This window comes from Eulemur rufifrons, chromosome 1 (assembly GCF_041146395.1).
Source record: "Eulemur rufifrons isolate Redbay chromosome 1, OSU_ERuf_1, whole genome shotgun sequence".
NCBI lineage: Eukaryota > Metazoa > Chordata > Mammalia > Primates > Lemuridae > Eulemur > Eulemur rufifrons.
The window spans coordinates 103,721,309-103,729,553 of record NC_090983.1 but is presented as its reverse complement, the minus strand read 5'-3'; the positions used below and the strand labels follow the sequence as shown (position 1 = coordinate 103,729,553).

General features: G+C 42.1%; 1 non-coding gene across 1 annotated transcript; it reads left to right on the top strand.

Moving 5' to 3' along the window:
• The first annotated feature begins 1,164 nt into the window (after nucleotides 1-1,164).
• Nucleotides 1,165-1,325, top strand: LOC138388176 (U1 spliceosomal RNA). Its single transcript, XR_011234094.1, has one exon. It is a non-coding gene; the product is annotated as a U1 spliceosomal RNA (small nuclear RNA).
• The last annotated feature ends 6,920 nt before the right edge of the window (nucleotides 1,326-8,245 follow it).

The following is an 8,245-nucleotide window of genomic DNA, read 5'->3' as shown; positions in this document are numbered from 1 at the left end:
TTTGAGGTTAAGCATGTGTCCACTGCCTGCACAAAGTAGTCAAGAAACAAAGCAGTTTGGTGGTTAGTTACAATAACTCTGGAGCTCGACAGATTTTGGTGCCAATCCTGATTCTGTACTTAATTTTTGAAATGTAGACATTGATCTCCACCACATGCGGTATGGGTGTGGTTTAACAAGATAACTTAAGGAAGTACAGGGTTGCCATTCTTGTTATTCCTTCAGTTTTCTACATATAGAAGTGCTACAGCCCAACCAGCTGCTTTCTGATCTCATATGTTAAAAACAATTACATAGGAAAGAAATTTACTCTTTAATGCGTTAACATTTTAAGTGAGTGATAATGTGCTATTCTCTTTCACTTAACTGAAATATTCATGGCAGTTTCACACATGTAATTCTCTCTCCCCTGCAATCTTATTAGCATTATTCCCATGAAACAAACAGAGAAATAAAGCAAAAGCATTTTAGTTAACTGAGCTTTAATACCTTTTCCTTATCTGCCATTGCTGCAAATACCAGATGAGCATAACTGCTCTATGTATTCAAAATCTTTTAGTTGATTAAAGAAAGGAGTCTGCAGGAAATCCAAGACTAGAAATTCATTTAGTTCTAGTTAGATCATAAGCATGAACAGAGGCCATTTATCCTTCAACATATCTTAAAATTTCTGGTTTTCTACTTGAACCTAATAATTTTTAGAATTTGCCTGGCTTGCTAAAGGAAACAAATGCACTTGGCCAACCTCATTGTTTTCTTCCAGTCTTGTTCTCTTACTAAAGGGAGATCAGGAGATTCTTTATGGTAAATTTGGAGATACTTTGACTAGACTTTAAATGTATGTGTATATGTTCATGTGTGCTTAATATGATTGAATTCTAATGAAAGATTTTCAAATTTGAGGTACCTTTGCTTGTTTCTTCATATATATGAAACAAGAAAAAATAGTCAATACATTTTTAAATGACTATTTAATAAGGTCAGAATCGTTATTCAATCCATTAATAAAGAGTTAGCAGTTATCTACTCTTTGAAAAGAAATGAGTTTCAAAGTGTAATTCAGAAACACCACAAGGTCTTGATTGACCTTGCCTCAAAAAATATGTCACACTCCCCAGAATGTCCACGGACGGAAATAGCTCCTTTAGTATTTACATGGATACTCTACTTACCTGGCAGGGAAGATGCCATGGTCACGAGGGTTTCCCAGGGCAAGGCTTATCCATTGCACTCTGGGTGTGCTGACCCCTCTGCTGTCCCCAAATGTGGAAAACTCGACTGCTTAATTTTTGGTAGTGTGGGAACTGCGTTCCAACTTTCCCCTGTGTTTTAAATTTAAAAAAAAGTAATAATAATAATTAATAAATAAATGAAAATATGCAGATACTGAGAGTAGGTATATAATCATGGGAGCTGACTTGACACGAAAACATACATTGTATTTCATTTACAAATAACGTATATATTTAGCATGTCTAGGGAGAAGACTAAATGAATGCTACAGTGCTTTCCTTCAGAGTCTTGAGACCCGTCATCTTCATACTATACTCACCTGTGTCCACCAGCACCTAGCACAATGGCTGGCCCATATTTGGTCCACAGTTACTACGGGAAGAATTGAAATATATGATTAGGGTGGAGAGTAAATATTTGGAGATGTACAAACCAAATTCTCCAGGAATTTGGTCATCTAAGTACTTTTACTTTAAGACTTCAAGGAAGAATAATATTGGAGCTAATTCTCAAAGGGCGGGTGTGATTTGATCATGTGATTTGTTCATATGAACTATGTCACTACTATCTGGGCTCGATCAGTAATGCTGACTGAGCCCAGAGCTGTAGACAGTGACACCAGGGGATTTTCTATCATTACCTTCTAAAATATGTTTATGAAGGTGCTCAAAATACCCTCAGGATTCTTTTATAAACTCTTAAAATTATAACAGATATTAATTTATCCTAACACTTTTTTTACACTGGGTTATCTCTGGGTGTTAGGTCAGGGAATTTATTCCCTACTGTGTAAAGTGTTATTTCTCATTACTTGTCTGAAAGCTACCAGGACAGCGTTACATCATCTTACTTGGAGCTTTACTGAGTTCTCACTCCTCAGATTTTACAGTAATGAGACCAGACCCACCATAGATCCCTGAAAGAAATACATTGTTAGCACTTCTTTATCCCTTAAACTATCTCATCATTTCTAACCTCTCTGACTATATATGAAAAAGCATTCCATCCAACTTAATTCAACTGTGTTTTTTGGTATTTTTAAAATTTATTTTTAAGTTTTTGTTATAGAGCCCCAGAAAAAGGATGTTTAGTGATTTTTAACAAATCATGGCTTATAATTCCCATCAGAGTATATCAAAAGCTCTTGAAGATGAGGAAAGTATGGCATTGCTTTATAAAATTTGGTCCTTCTCCTCCATTTTTACTAGGCCATGTTGCTGCTGCTTCTTTATGTTTCAACAATAAACATACCTGCAACTTTATATCTTGTCAGTCCATGCAAATTTTTATATAGGACACTGAATTTTCCAAGTAGAAATTAAAATATCTTAGTTAACCAACCAGATATTTTATCCATAATGATTGGAACAATTCAGGTAACTGTATTTTTACCCTTTTACTTTGAAAGTGTAGTTCATCCAGGATGTTTATCAGCACTTCCACTGGATTGCCTTGTAAGCCTGGTCGAGGTATTCATCACCTGGTAATTTAATGAATAAACCCAGCACACCAACATAGGTTTAGGTGATGTCTGTGAAGTGTTTGAGCTCAGTGGGAAAGGACACGCTGTAAAGACAACACTACTTTATTTCCTACCTTATGAACACATTGTGAAATTGACCCTAAAGGGTCTATTTTTGGATCCTATGCATGTCCTTGTACTTCGATCACTGACTTCATGTGCAAGATCTCAGAGTCATGGTCTGCATGGGGTAGGTTCAGAGTGAAGCCTTTGAAGCTCAGTGGGTTGGACCCCCAAATCCAGACTCTGCTACTTACCATAAAACCCTGAATTAGTTCCTCACATTTTCTGAAGTTGTCTGCTTCTTTCTTCATTCTTCTCCCTCCTTCCATTGGTCCTCCACTCTCCTCTTCCTCTGCCTTTTGAGGTAACATAGAATTTTTGATGGGGTTGCATTTAGTGATTTTTAAAAAAGTTACTCTCTAATTTTTAGGATGAGGAGTCTGTGATTCAATGATGTTCCCAGAATCACTTGTCTGATTATTACAGAACCCAGATTCATTACTTTCCCCCTCTGCTTGTTTATCAAAATAAGTATTCTCTCTCTCTCTATCTCCTTCCCTGCCTTTCTCCCTACCTCCCTCTTTCTCTCTCTCACACACACACACACACACGCACACACGCACACACACATATCTACAACAGCATCATAGAGGGGAAGATGAATCATTAAAGGACTCTTCCATAAAGGACTCTTCAAGAGGTTTCCTGTTTTACCTTAATATTGATGATAATGGTGTATTGCCTGAGTATGTGTATTTGTAGAAAGTTCTCAAGATCTTTTGCTTTAGGAGAAAACTACCTTTCTTACCTCAAATGCCTGTCTTCATTCTGTAATATTTAGCAGCATAATTGAATGGATGTCTGTTAGTCCTTTCCAAAGCTTGGAGCCTGGGGCAATTGCCCTAGTTTGCTGGATCTCAGGGGAAGCTCCTCAAAATATTTATATAACCCAAAAACTTCAAAATTAGAGTGTTTGTTAATTTTATTTTGTTGTAGTTTAGAGGAAATAGACATTCACTAAGTTTCTAAAGAATAAAATTAATAGCACTGACAGATACTCTGTATCTCTACAGAATGTTGCATATCTAATAAGTAAATTCATTAGCGTATCTATTGTGGATAATGGTGATTAATCTTGTTAAAGATATGTTTGTTTTCTCCCCTTAACATGAATTTTCAAACATGCCCCTTTGTCAGTAGGAAGTAGCTTTGAATTTACTTTTCTTTTCTTTTTTTTTTCTTTTTTTTACTGCAGCCATTTAGAGGATGTTTGTAAGAACATAATAATCTATTCTCTTTGTGTGTCAATTCTCAATTGGTTAGTGTTGTAGTAAATTGAAGATTTAAGTGGGTGGATAAGCATATTTAATTAATATCAGTTATTATTTCTAAGACATTCTGAGGTATTGAGCTGCCACCTGGATATTTTTACAGCCTAACAAAGATAATTTATTTTTTTTATTTCAGCTTATTATGGGGGTATAAAATTTCAGATTACATACATTGCCCATGTACCGCCTATCCCCCTGAGTCAGAGCGTCAAGGGTGACCATTCCCCAGATGGTGCGCAACGCACTCCTCATGTAGGCATACACCCATCCCCTCCCCCCACCCCCATCTCAGTCTGATATCCAATTGGTATCATTTCCAAATGTGCACTTAGGTGATGATCAGGGAAACCAATTTTTCAATGTACTCACATGTGAGTACATGTGATGCTTGTTTTTCCATTCTTGGGATACTTCACTTAATATAATGGCTTCCAAGTCTCTCCAGGAGAACCATAGAGATGTCATATCTTTGTTATTTCTTATAGCTGAGTAATACTCCATGGTATACATATACCACAGTTTACTAATCCATTGATGAATTGATGGACATTTGGGTTGTTTCCATATCTTTGCGATTGTGAATTGTGCTGCTATAAACATTTGGGTACAGGTGTCTTTGTCATAGAATGACCTTTGTTCCTTTGGGTAGATGCCCAATAATGGGATTGCTGGATCGAATAGTAGGTCTACTTGAATCTGTTTAAGGTATCTCCATATTGTTTTCCACAGGGGTTGCACTAGTTTGCAGTCCTACCAGCAGTGTATGAGTGTTCCTATCTCTCTGCATCCACGCCAACATTTACTGTTATGGGACTTTTTGATAAAGGCCATTCTCACTGGAGTTAAGTGATATCTCATTGCGATTTTGATTTGCATTTCCCTGATGATTAGAGATGCTGAGCATTTTTTCATATGTTTGTTAGCCATTCTTATATCTTCTTTTGAAAAATTTCTATTCATGTCCTTTGCCCACTTTTTGATAGTATTGTGCGATTTTTTCTTGCTGATTTTCCACCAGTTATAGAGAAGAGTGAGGAACGTGGAAAGTGTCGGAGTAGAAAGGGTGGAAAGTGGCACTGACAGTGAGGAAGGCTGGAAAGCCCAGGTCACGCCCAAGTCTGGGTTCGTTCCTACTCCGGTGATGTGAGCTCTGACAGGGTAAACTGAAAGGCACATAGGGGGCCTCTGTCCTGTCTTTGTAACTTTTCTATAAATCTAGAACTATTCAAAATACGAAGTTTATTGAAATTAAAAAAAAAAAACTTTCTTAGTGGCACAGTAAGGTTAGAATCTGGCAGAGGGATAAAAATGAGTCCTGAAGATATCAAAAGGTAATGCAACCTGGGCTAAAACCTCTTTTCCAAGTGCCCCAGAGGGGTGCACACAGGGGTAACGTGGGGAGGCTGCTGAGCTGGAGTGAAACGTCTGGAGGAGTCCAGGGCTCAGGATTCTTTCACCCAACAGAACCTCAGGTCGCTAACCGCAGGCTGGGTGCTCCCAGCTGAAAATGCCTCCTACGAAATGCCCCAGGCCAAAGCACAAGGCGTCAGAAACCGAGTTCCCATGTCCCCCAGCAAGGACCTGAGGCCTCCCAGGGCTGGCTTGGCTTCCTCAGGGGCTCTGGGATCCTCCCGCTTGTCCTCTGGGCCTCCTCCCAGATGGCCAGGATCAGGGCCACCTGAGAAGCTGCGACCCAGGACACACTTGTTCCCCTATCTATGGCAGTCTGGACTCAGTTTACCCTCTTGCCTCCTTGGCCCAATCCGGAAGTAGAGGAGCATAGTGCTGATAAGTCTTAAAACTGAATTAAAATGAGAAGGAACTGAAGTAACAACACAGCCCAGGGCACATGGCAGCTCCACAGAAGCACAGTCCCTGGTCCGGCCTCCGGGGCCCACTGTGTGTCTAAGTTTCTCCGTTTGGAAAACCCTAACAAGGCAGCGGCCTTCACCTGCCGAGGTGAAAACACAGAGTGTCTTACTAGAAGGAGGATCACTGGAACCCAGGAGTTCGAGGCTGCAGGGAGCTATGATTGCACCACTGCACTCCAGCCTGGGTGACAGAACGAGACCCTGTCTTTAAAAACAGTAAAAACTAAAATAAATAAAAATTTGTAAGAAGTGGTCCCATAAGGTGGAGCCAGCCTGGAAAAGAGAAGGCTGCGGAGGGAATGTCTTCAGTCCACCAGGGACCCTCCCCACAGTGCTTCTCACCAGAAGCACACCCGTGCGTTGACTTGCGCGCGCGCGCACACACACACACACACACACACACACACGCGTGCACGCCCCTGCTCACTGCCGGCTCAGTGTGCATGAGCCGACCGTGCTGGCCATGCAGAGAGAGGCCGGCCAGCCCGGGGCCTCCCCTCCTCCGCCCCGTGGAAGTGCTGCACGCGTGCACGGCCCACAGGCTGCACCTCCAGGGCTCCCCGCTGCTCACCAGGTGTTTGCCTTCCCGTTTCTCGGAACCGGAAGGGAGTGCAGCGCTCTTCAGCTGCAGTCTGTGCTTCTTTCTTCCGCCTGACTGGGGGGCTCCCTGAGCACCCCGTGCCCAGGAGTGCTCGCTGGGAAGCAGTCAGGGACTCTGAGCAGGCGCGCAGAAGCCCGCCATGCAGGGAGGCTGCCTGCGGGTGACCCCAGCAAACAGGCCCACCTGATTTCACAACAGTGGGATGGGGACAAACCACTCAACTCAGCCAAGAGCCTGGCGAGTGGCCACCCGCCATCTGCTGCTCGGGACACCGGCAGCCGGTGGAAACGTTCTCAGACTAGGCACTTTAGGAGCCAGCGGGTTGGTCAAGACCCACAGAACCAACCCAGTGGGCCCTGTCCTGCTGCCCTTGTCCCTGTATTGTCACTTTGGGGACACACTGGTATTAGTGCCTCACTGTCCGCATTTTCCCTCAGCACCGCGCCTCTCACCAGCTTCAGTTCTGTCTTCCCCAGCACTAACCGAAGCTTCTCCTCTCTCGCTGCCAGCAACGTCTTTCATCTGCCTGTCTTCCTGCTTCTGAAGCCACCAAATAGTGAATTTATCCTGTGCAATGTATGAGGGTCCCTTGTGGACTAAAGAGACCCCGTCCACAGCCTTCTCTTCTCCAGCCTGGCTCCACATTATGGGACCACTTTTTAAAAAGTTTTAAATATTTATTTTTTACTTTTTTTAGAGACAGGGTTTCATTCTGTCACTCAGGCTGGAGTGCAGTGGTGCAATCATAGTTCCCTGCAGCCTCGAACTCTTCCCAAGTAGCTGGGATGACAGGTGTCAGCCACCATGCCCAGCTCTGTGACCACTTTGTTTACCTGCTCTGGATGCTTTGATTTATCAACATCCCTTAAAATTAAGAACTCTGTTCTTAGAGCACAATTTGGAGTTTAGAATAGGATTAATGCCAAGGTAATTGATCTATCTATCCCATTGCCATAGTTTGGACATTTGTCCCCTCCAAATACCATGTTGAAATTTGATCCCCAATGTTGGAGGTGGGGCCTGATGGGAGGGGTTTGATTCACAAGGGCAGATACTTCCAGAATAGATTAATGCCCTTCCTTGAGGGTGAGTGAGTTCCTCAGAGAGCTGATTGTTAAAAAGAGGCTGACACCTCCCCGCCCTCTCCCTTTGTCTCTCACCTTGTGATCTCTGCACACGCCACTCCCCTTCGCCTTCCCCTTCCGCCAGGAAGCAGCCTGAGGCCCTCACAGATGCCTGTTCAGTGCTTCATGTATACCCTGCAGAAACAGGAGCCAAATACCCCTCTTTAAAAAAAAAAAAAAAAAAAAAAAAATATATATATATATATATATATATATATATATATATATTTAGGTATTCCTGTATAGCAACACAAATGAACTAAGATACCCATTCTGACTTTTTTATTTTTTAATTTTTTTTTTTTGAGACAGAGTCTCACTCTGTTGGCCAGGCTAGAGTGCCATGTCATCAGCCTAGCTCACAGCAACCTCAAACTCCTGGGCTCAAGAGATCCTCCTGTCTCAGCCTCCCAAGTAGCTGGGACTACAAGCATGCACCAGCATGCCCAGCTAAATTTTTCTATATATATATTTTAGTTGTCCATATAATTTCCTTCTATTTTTTAAGTAGAGATAGGGTCTTGCTCTTGCTCAGGCTGGTCTCGAACTCCTGAGCTCAA